General features: G+C 40.8%; 1 protein-coding gene across 2 annotated transcripts in view; it reads right to left on the minus strand.

The window, feature by feature from the left end:
- The window catches only part of fam163ba (family with sequence similarity 163 member B, genome duplicate a), a 51,572-nt gene that overhangs the window by 18,831 nt on the left and 21,740 nt on the right, over window positions 1–11,001 (minus strand). Inside the window, exons 1-2 of one of the 2 annotated variants that reach the window (XM_061799141.1) lie at window positions 5,669–6,054; window positions 5,337–5,425 (exon numbers count right to left, since the gene is read on the minus strand). The gene's annotated coding sequence lies outside the window, so the exon portion shown is untranslated. Of the gene's footprint in view, window positions 1–5,336; window positions 5,426–5,668; window positions 6,055–11,001 lie in introns of those variants that run through there. The other variant, XM_061799142.1, reaches the window with a different exon arrangement.

The following is an 11,001-nucleotide window of genomic DNA, read 5'->3' on the forward strand; positions in this document are numbered from 1 at the left end:
TATGGAAGGAGCACAATGAACTAGTTTGTGCAGAGGTGAACACATGGTCATGCAGCACAAGAAGGCACCGACAATTACCGGTACTGCATGCAAATTCGGGTTACGATGCTGCCATACATTTTGTCACTTATTGCCAAAGTTAAGGTTTTGAGTGCTGTCTTGTTGTTTTTTTTACAGTTGTTAACTTATTTTCAAACTTTAAATTAAAAAAGATCACCTTCGTATTATGCCTTTAAAGATTGGGTGTTTTATAGTTTATGCATCTTAAAATAAGCAGTAGTTCACTTTTTATTTTACTTATTTATTTTTACACTCGTATCACAGTTAAGAAGTCAGCTAGCTGCTATTTTCTATTGCGCTTGTTCTCATCAGGGTTGCGGTTGAGTTGGAGCGTATCCCAGCTGACTTTGGTCGGCGATGGATCACAGGGTATACACATATAGACAAACAGCCATTCACACTGATGAACAATTCAGAGTCCTAACATGAATGTTTTTGGAATGGGAGAGAAAGTCAGAGTACTGCGAGAACATGCAAACTTTGCACAGTAAGTCCTGAGCCAATATTCAAATCGAGAAACTCAACTGTGAAGCAAACGTGCTAACCCGTCCACCATGCTGCTCCACTTCCATCTGTATCACATTTAAGTAGGCCTGTCTAGCTGCTGATTGGCTAGATGTTATATGCGCGGTCATTTCTTCTCAAAGGTAGAGTGTTGCGTTGTTAAATGTGGTAATGTTACTTGTTTTTACACTTGTATGACAGTAAAGAATGATAAAATCAGCTGGCCATGACAGAACATGACTCACCAAAATCTGGCAATTGAATGGAATTTTAAAAACCTAAATGCACGATGCATCTTTTGCTCTTCTCTGCACAATAATGCTGGTTAAAATACTCGGTATTACATTTTATCAACAAAAGGCTACAAAATTTTAAAGCCTGGTGATGACTGACTGAAAATGAAACTGAATAATTACACAGTGTAGCAACAATTTTGATGGATGGATTTTCAGTGTCGGAACACAGCGGTGTCACATTGCATTCATACTCAGTGACTGGCCAGATATGTGCAGAGTTCTCATTTTTTCCATCACCTCTTTCATAATCAAGTGTAATACACACTGTGCGTAATGTACAACGCTCGACTACTCTTCTCAATGCTGAAGGTTGCAGAATGTAACATCTTTTCACCATGACCACAATCGTTCCACAATCTTAACCTGAGCACTGTTTTGTCTGCTCTTATGAATTCAGTGAAGGTGGTTTTGATCACAATTAAAATGTTGGGCTTGTTGCCTTTCAATCTGGTCACATTTATCTTTACAACATAAACCTGAGCCATGCACAGTTTTATAATCCCATAATTCATATGGAAAAGGACATTTGTGATTCATAGAACAACATCATAAAACTTGAAAGGGGCCATATGATGTAAAATGGACTTTTTAATTGCTTATACACAAATAGTTTTGTGTCAGGTCAGGAGTGCCTACCCACCCATCAAATGGGACATTGAACAACAAGTAAATCTTTTGTTATTTGCCTATTTTTTGAAAATTCTGCCCTACTGTTATGTAACAGCGAGGCTATCTCACAGAAAAAAGAAGAAAAAAAAGCATACTACTATGTCTCCTTTAAATGTGGAAATGGAAATGATGTCCTGAAAGATGAGTATGAGTGACAGGGTGTGTTTGGAACAGAACAGACTCTCAAACTCCAAATTGTCTTCCATTTCAACTTCCTGTAAGTCTAAAGAGCGGGTGTCTCAATACTTTTTTTTGTGTATAAAATATTTTTGGGTGAAAAAAATGGAAAAACATATCCATAAAACCATCAAATGTACAAATACATTGCAGTGTATCATGTTGTATAGCACATCACAGTGTTGGCACAACAGCTAAAAATATATATGGAAATACAAACAAAATAAAACTTGAAAAACCTTGCTAAGATAAAATGGAGAATGCTGAATGTGTGAAAACACACAAGGGCAGAAAACCTTGGAGAGGATGAGAAGATGGATGTCTAATCTTTGACAAACTTCCACAGTGGAAGAAAAAGTAGAAAAAAGATCTTAAGGTGGCTTGTGTTACTATGGCGACTGGGCTGTTGCAGACTATCTTAACCTCACCTTTTTGCTGCTTGAGTGGGCGCTTTGCACTAAAAGGTTCGAGCCTATTTTGCACTTGAAGCAACTTCTCAAGCAACATATGATATGGATCATTCAAGGTGAAGTGAAGACATGAAAATCGAAATATGCATTTGGCTGCGTGGGCATACACAGGAAAATATTCTGGGAAATGTTTCTGAACAAACACAAAGACAATTATTATACAGTACTTGTTCTCAGAATTAATATGACTCAAAAACTGTAAAATTGACTTATATTTTTACATATAAATAGTTGGCTCAATGGGGTGCCTGCCCACCCATCACGTGTGACATTACACAACCAATAAATCTTTTACCTGTTTATTTCTAAACTCTAACTGTGAGGGAGTTGTTCAGAACTCTGCCGGATTGTGATGTAACTGGAGCTCATTTACATAATACCACCCCCACACCGAGATTCTCCACCCATGACTCGACATATAAGATGGACGACGATCAAGCCATGTACAGCCTACCGGATCAAAAGTAGCATGTTCCAGACTCCAAAGAATTGTGTTTTGTATTCCTCAGAGTTAACACCGCAGCCATGCCGCTCTCTTTCTGCCAGTGCTCGATGCACAATAGACAATAGATATAACCATCATCACATGGCTGCCACATCAATGCCGCGCATTCAACATGGCCGCCATGTAGGCACAAGCACGTCTAGTCATATTGTATATCTGTGACCCGGAAATACATCGGTCCCATTCTCTGCCTGCATTGCGCCACAGCGCCAATAAACAACAGCGGCCAATTCTGGAACTAACAGACTTTGTCAACGGCATTTTAAGTGACAATTTGAAACTATTTTTGGACACATTGTTCAGTCTCGATGATCCGTTATATCGGGCTCCGTTTTATCAAGGTTCCAGTGTAGAAAGGGTGCGAACGATGAACTGCAATATAAAAGGGGTTCACTGTTCACTGTCGCTAATGTAATGCAATGGCTCCTCTCCCACGACCCATGATCCTGCCCCGCCCCCTCCCCCCAATCATCAGTGGGATGAGGTCAGTTGACCAGCGGCTGGCGCGGGAGGACTCTCCATCAGAGATTATGGCAGGGTGGAGCTGAGTGGGGGGTGGGAGTCTCTGTGTGTCTGTGTGGGGAGGAGGGTGGATGTAGCAGGGTGGTGACTGTTAAACATGATCACATCCTTCCCTCTCTTTATGTGGTCCACAGTGGATCTGCAATGATGCTCGCTCCCTGTGGTGTGTTTTAAAGGTAATTAAGGCTGCTGTGTGTGCACTCAAGTGGACATGTAATTGCATTTACTACTCCGCTTTTCTACCACTGATGAAACCCACTCCTCTTCTTCCATATTTCATACGCCCTCCTCCTCTCACTGCACCTTTCCTCATGTTTTTTCATCGAGGTCTTCTGATATCTCCCATCCTCCTCCTCCTCCTTTATCTCCCCATCTCTCTTCCAGCTCTCTAATGGCCGAGGGTCTCGTGCTGAAACATCAGCAGTAAAAAACACACAGTCACGCTCTGTGGGGGGACTTCATTGTGTGTGTGTGTGTGTGTGTGTGTGGAGTACTGTATGACTGATCTCCCAGGGGGCCAAGGTTATTCGGAGGGTCAGTGGTGGACGTCGCCATGGGAACCCAAGCCCCGCCTTGTCTCCCATGACTGGAGGCCTTCTTAAAAGGCACAATGAACGGGTGGATTGTTTGAGATAGAAATCCTTGGGAATTCTTTCCTAGAAAATTGTTCCTAGTTATAATTGTATTCATAGCAATAAGTTCAATCAGGGAGTAGCCACCACATTTTATATATATACATACATATATATATATACATATATATATATATATATATATATGTACAAACATATATATATATATATATATATATACATATATATATATATATATATATATATATATATATATATGTATACATATATATATATATATGTATATATATATATATACATATATATATATATACATATATATATATATATATATATGTATACATATATATATGAGAAAGAGAGAGAAAGGTTTGAGAAAAGCTGGAGGGACACCTACTTCAACTACTACACACAATATTATCAATGCAAAGATTTCAAATAACACTACATTAACTAAGTGACAATTTTTAAACAACTTTTAAATCAATACACCCATCACTCATCTCCAGTTACATAATTCATAAAAATTTACACAAATATGATTTAATATTTTCTTTAAATATTTGTCCTTTTCCCCCCATTAATCTGAAAGCAGTGACATCCATGTTTATATGTATTAACTAAAATTACATAATGGCTTTAAATATTTACTTCTTGCTTCAATTGACTGACCATATAAATGCCTGGAAGCAAGCAGAACAAAATGAAATCCATTCTCAGTGAGACACTTTACAAAGAATATGGAACTATATATATATAAATAAAACATTTTTAACATTTTTTATTATTTATTTATTTTAAATGAAAACGTGTATCGTGAAATTTCTGGGATCAAGACTGGACTTTCCATGTATTTCAAACATTACACAAAGTTTGTATCATTACAGAAATAAGAGTTTATGCTCTTCCCATCATAGCTACTCATCTGTTTTGTCCACTTTTGGGCTAAGTACTGTACATGACAAAATGCCTTGTTGAATCCCAAAGTTTACGACATAAACATCCTAAAATCTGTGTTCAAAGCCCCCGTGTTGCAGAATGCATCCATTACACAAGCTAGACCACGAGTATTATCGCATCGCCCACCATTTTAAGAGTGTTGGCCTTCTAGGTGAATGTCTAAAAAGAAAAGTATATGGCTACCAGTTGTCTACAGTAGCGGTGGCATGCAAGTCCTGCTGTTTTGTCAGCATGTGGCAACTCTCGCTCACCTTCCCCCGCTCTCATCTCACTCTTTCTTGCCTTTGTGCTTGGCTCCATGTCCACAAAAACACAGTGCATGGCACTGTACCAAATACTGTGTAGATGGACTATAACCAATTATGCATGCAACTGAGGAGCATACAGGGAGATGAAAAGCAGATGTCTCCCATTATGGCTGGAAGGAGGCAGTGGCGCTGTCCATCGTTCTGAAACTGGACGCGCCACCGCCTTGCCAACTTTACTTTAGGGGAAAATAAAGCAGGAAACAATCAAATTCAAGACGTACTAATTATAAATGAAACCGCAATGGGAGATGGGCTTAAAAATTCTGCCTTACCTTCAGAGATAAGGTGAATCAAGCAGGTCACATGGAGGGAAGCGGGGGCTGATTGGATGCCAGGTCCTGATCTTTGCTGGCTTCAAAATCTTCAGGTCAGCCCCAGTCACGAAGTAATGGGATGAAGATAAAAAAAAAAAAAAAAAAAAGAATTAAGTCAAAATAAGAGCTAACAACTGGACGTTAAAAAAGAAGAGTTATTAGCTAAAAGAAATGTTCAGAAAAGGTATTAGTCTCTAAAATGTCTTTCCGGACACATTGTACTCATGCAAAACTGTTGAATCCAAGCGCAGAGAAAAAACAAAAACAAAAAACAAGAGTGTTGCACACACACTTCTATCCAAGGCTCCAGTTGTTGTTTTTGGAGAAAGAGGAGCAGCAGAGGCTGATGGAGCAAATAAAAGCCTCCTACGCAAACACCCCCCTCAGGCTCAGCGGCATGTGTGATGGAGGAGGAGACAGTGTGACAGCAAAACTCCACACCTCCATCACAAAATTTAAAAAAACAAAAACAACACCGTCCGAGGAGGTCCGGCTTGGTTCTTTTGTTCCGGCTTATCCACAACCACTCCAAGTACAGGCTGTAGAAATTGATTTATCCCCCTATGCAGCCTGTAATAAGCAAAAATATGAACTCTGTAGGGGGAGGGGAAGGGGGGGGGGGGTCTGATGTCAAGAGAAGCGAGGAATGTACGCCGATTCCTGCAGAGCCGACTGAAAGCACGGCGGTGGTGCCGGCGAGCACGCTCAATGAGCGAGCAGCCTGAGAGATGGCGCTTTAGTCACAGCCTCACATTGGATATGAGAGAGAGAGAGAGAGAGAGAGAGAGAGAGAACGGGGGTAAGAGAAAAAAAGGGGGACATGTCCCTTCTGAGTCTTTTGAGTCTGCAGGCGGTACGTGGAGACGCCGAGTAAGTGGAAGGATGTGGCTGGAAAGCAAATGAATGGAAGAGAGGTGCATGCAATGAAATGTCATCAATGTGATCAATCTACACCACGCAGAGGAAATAATAGGACACTAGCAGAAGCGAGTAAAGACGTGTGCTCAATCAAAAATGATAGGAAGAATACCAAGTGCTTCGCATACAGTAGTTATAGAATAGTCATACGTACAGTCAAGGAAACAAATTATTAGACCACCCTTGTTTCTTCGTTTTTTGGTTCATTTGTAATAGCCGGTACAACTAAAGGTACATTTGTTTGAACAAATAGAATTATAATCGCGCATAAGAGTTTAATTTAAGAGCTCATATCTATTGCCGTTTTCTTGATCATAAACAAAATCACTGGCAATTACAATTAAGTTAAAGCATGTCAAGTGGGACAGTTTATTTTGTCAAGTTTATTGTATTCTTCAGGTAATATACATAATTGCTCCAGACTCCCCTGAAATGGGGAGTCAATTTGAGACAATTTATCGACTCACGCATGTGCGACCACAAATTTTATTTGTCGCTGACAAACTTCTGCTCCACACTTCAGCCCAATTGTTGGTGATAACGCACAAATGAGCTGGTTTGCCAAGTTGTTACTTCCTTTGCAAGTCGCATTAGTGTGAGCCCCTAAATTTTCAACTGGTGCCCCAAAAACATTAAATTAGGGGCCACTGTACCCCTTGTCAAAAAGGTTGGTCTGAAGCCTTGTATCTTTAGTGGTAACAGGTATTAAAATGAACAAGAAATTGAAGAAATTAAGGCGGTCTAATGTTTTTTTCCATGACTGTATTAAAAAAAAAAAAAAAGTCCACTAAAGAGGAAGCTCTTATATGAAAAGGAACGTGCACTCCACAATTTGGGGGCAATGGACCGCAAGGCTCAATGTCATGATATTGATGCCTTAAATGGGTCATATTATGCAAAATTAACTTTTTAATTGCTTGTATACAAATAGATGAGTCTCTGGAGTGCATGCCTAGACAGGCTACACAATCATAATTGTGCAGAAAACAACCATATCCCCCATGGGTACACCTATAGAATTACGGCATCCATCCATTTTCTGAGCCGCTTCTCCTCACTAGGGTCGCGGGCGTGCTGGAGCCTATCCCAGCTGTCATCGGGCAGGAGGCGGGGTACACCGTGAACTGGTCGCCAGCCAATCGCAGGGCACATACAAACAAACAACCATTCGCACTCACATTCACACCTACGGGCAATTTAAGGTATTTCTTATTTTAAGATGAACTAACTCATAACCAGTGATATCACATCATAATAAGATTAAGGGGGAAACATGCTTTGAAGCAAGTGAAATGGTCTTCCACAACAGCCTAGTAATTAGACATTGTATCTTGACAGTCAAAGAACAAGCAAATTTTACCTTGATTTGAGATGTTTCATCTTGGTTAGATTTTAGATTTTGCAGTGGAGAAGCAAGATATTCCCCAATTATGACCTTATTTAAGAGAATTGTTTGATGTTGGCTTCAAGAATGATTTGTGGCGAATGGGTTCTTGTTCCAGTCTTGAAACCACCGGTATTTGGCCTTCAAAAATTCTGTGCTATGTAGCTGCAACTCCATTTTCACCTCTTGTCAGTGTAATAATACTTTTGTACACTTAGTCTGCCCGTCCGATCTCAGCATCAGTTAGAAAATCAATCACAGGGACAAAATATTCTTTAAACTCCATTTGGATGACGCAAGTGTCTCACTCAGTGTCATGGCCTCACACTTTTCCGTCCCCCCAGAGGTTGTTCACTTCCTCATGACAACATCGATCAGGCATTCAGCTGCGGGTGTGACAAAGATCCTCGTCAGCTGTCGGCCCCCCTGCCCAATACTCGACCGTCTCTCCACTTCCTTCCATCTCCATTTCCTCCTGTCCATCTTCTCACCTCCTACTCCAGCCGCGCTCCACGTCCGATGACAGTGTGAGTTTTTATTGCATTCATTATTCACACTCAAAGACATGGAGATTAGTGCACTTGGAGAGTGTATAGTGTTGAATTATTTATAATCAGAGAAAAATGAGAATACCGTACGGTTGGACTCGTGGCGTTCGGCTGAAATTGGCCTTTATTCCATATTTTCTCGCTGCCGGTCTGCGCATAACTTTGTTATCCTCTGATATTCTCGATGAGTTATCAATACTTGTGTTACAAGTTGTGTTAATTGTTATACAATTTAGTGTGTTCATCGATTACCTAGTCTTTCTAATTATGTTTTAATTCAATTAAATTTTATTTAGATAGTGCCAAATCTTAACAGAAGTTACTTGTCTCAGTGCATTCTACACATGGAGCAGGTCTAAGACCACACTCATCACTCATTAAAAGACCAGATGAATGAATGAAAATTCCATTAATACGTGCCAGCCTCCTAATGAAAAATAAAATGCTTGCAATGGGTTTTTAATAAGAAAAATGGCACTCTACAATATTGTACTATAAAAACATAATCATGAGTTAATTAAATAGAATGTAAAGAATTAAACTTTTTTTTTTTGCTTCAATCCAATGGACATTGTGCTGCGCCTTCTGATGTGTGCACCTTGGACACCTGGGGGCATACGGCTATACAGTAATATAGGATGGAGCCGGTCAAAACCCCTCAGTAAGCTATAGTAATATTAGCTGTTCTTCGTAGAGGATAAAGTTATACTGTATATGCCTGTGAGTATTGTTGCCCCACAATTTTTTCTTCAAATATCCGTTGCTTACTACTAGCATGTTTATGACATTTTAGCATGAAGCTAAAAGGACTCATCTAAAGCAAAGCGATGTGGCTTTTGTAATTGCACAATACTGTATGTAATTTGCTTTGTTGCATGTTTAATTTAACAGTAAATTGGGAATAACATTTAACAGCTTGGAGCCTCTTTTTTTGGAAGATTTGTTCACACCTGCCAAACTTCCGCATGTTGTAAAGTACGGCGAGTGTCATGAGTTGCCCTGCAGTACTATTGTTGGAGCCAGGGTGGCGCTTTGTGCCCTCTCTCTCCCCTCCCCTCCCCTCTCTCTTTCCAGTACCTTCCTCAGCCACGCACCTGCCACCACCACCTGCATATCAGCCTGCCTGATCCTGGAAATCTTCGCCAAAGTATTGCAGTTTCTCCAAGCGGTACCACGGCTCACCTGATTACATGAGCTACACGATTCCTCATCTCCTTTTATGACCCCGAAACGGGGGAAGAAACGGGCCTAGTGATGTGTACATTTGCCTCACAGTTGTGAGGTCCGGGTTCGAATCTCCTTGTGTGGAGTTTGCATGTTCTCCCCATGCTTGAGTGGGTTTTCTCCAGCTTTGTGCCACATTTCCAAAACATGCCTGTTAGGTTCATTGAAGACTTTAAATAGTCAATAGGTGTGAATATGAGTGTTTATGGTCTGTGTTTATGCAATTGGTCTGTGTTTATGCAATTGTACTCAGTGGTGATGGAATAGGCTCCAGCTCACCTGCGACCCTAATGAGGATAAGCGGTCTAGAAAATGGATGGATTGATTTTGCTGAGCCACCTGCTATCTGTCAAAGCGTTCCCATGAGAATAAGTAAGCAGGGATCATCGTGCAAGATGTCAGAAAAACCCACAGGCTTGCCACATAAACACCGGCACGTGCACACACGATCACACTCTCACCCAAAGCTCTGTCATCTTCCTCCTAAATCCCTTCTTCAGTGCCCATCCCCCGTTTTTTTCTTCTCTCTCTGTGCATCGCTCCCTGTGGTTGAAATGCCTAGAATGTGGCGTCTGGCCTTGTTTTTGTTTGCGGACACATCAGCACAAACGTGACCAACGTGTATGCATACGTGACAAATGGCGCGGGTCATGTGACAGCGGGAGGGCACGTTAAAAGAAACACACTCGGACCTCGCAGACAATATATTTTGATTATATGACTGCACTTAAACCATCTCAACAACATCTCCTTTGCCCTTGGTTTGTCATTGTTTACTGAAACTCTATCCCTTTGTCCAGGAAAAGACAATTCAATGTTATCATGTACAAAATTAAATTAAAAGTGCAGGCCTGCATTGGGGACATTTGAAGATATGCCCTGGATTTAAAGGGAACTTGGAATTGATCAGATCGACCATCTAGGCTGGTACATTCATTCAATCATTTTCCATACCGCTTATCCTCACTAGGATCGCGGGCGTGCTGGAGCCTATCCCAGCTATCTTCGGGCGAGAGGCGGGGTACACCCTGAACTGGTCACCAGCCAATTGCAGGGCACATGGAAACAAACAACCACTCGCACTCACATTCACACCTACGGGCAATTTAGAGTCTTCAGTTAACCCACCATGCGTGTTTTTGGGATGTGGGAGGAAACCGGAGTACCTGGAGAAAACCCACGCAGGCACGGGGAGAACATGCAAACTACACACAGGGGAGGCCGGATTTGAACCCTGGTCCTCAGAAATGTGAGGCAAATGTGCTTGGTAAATAAAATAAAATAGACATAATAGTTACATTACATCCTCCTCCATTGGGACCTGCTCATTCTCTGTGGGGGGAGGGTACATTTATTGATGTGACACCAAAGAACTTTGTAAACATGTCAAAATGACCTAGTGTCCAAAATGGGAGAAAGAAAGCGCTAAAGATACAGTAATGAAAAATGGCATCATTTGTACTGCCTCAGTCAACATTTCATTGTAATAATAATAAAGTTGTGTCTAATCTAATATGCATATGAGAAAAAAATACATTCTGCAGTATAC

The sequence above is a fragment of the Phyllopteryx taeniolatus genome, chromosome 15 (assembly GCF_024500385.1).
Source record: "Phyllopteryx taeniolatus isolate TA_2022b chromosome 15, UOR_Ptae_1.2, whole genome shotgun sequence".
In the NCBI taxonomy this organism is placed as follows: Eukaryota; Metazoa; Chordata; class Actinopteri; order Syngnathiformes; family Syngnathidae; genus Phyllopteryx; species Phyllopteryx taeniolatus.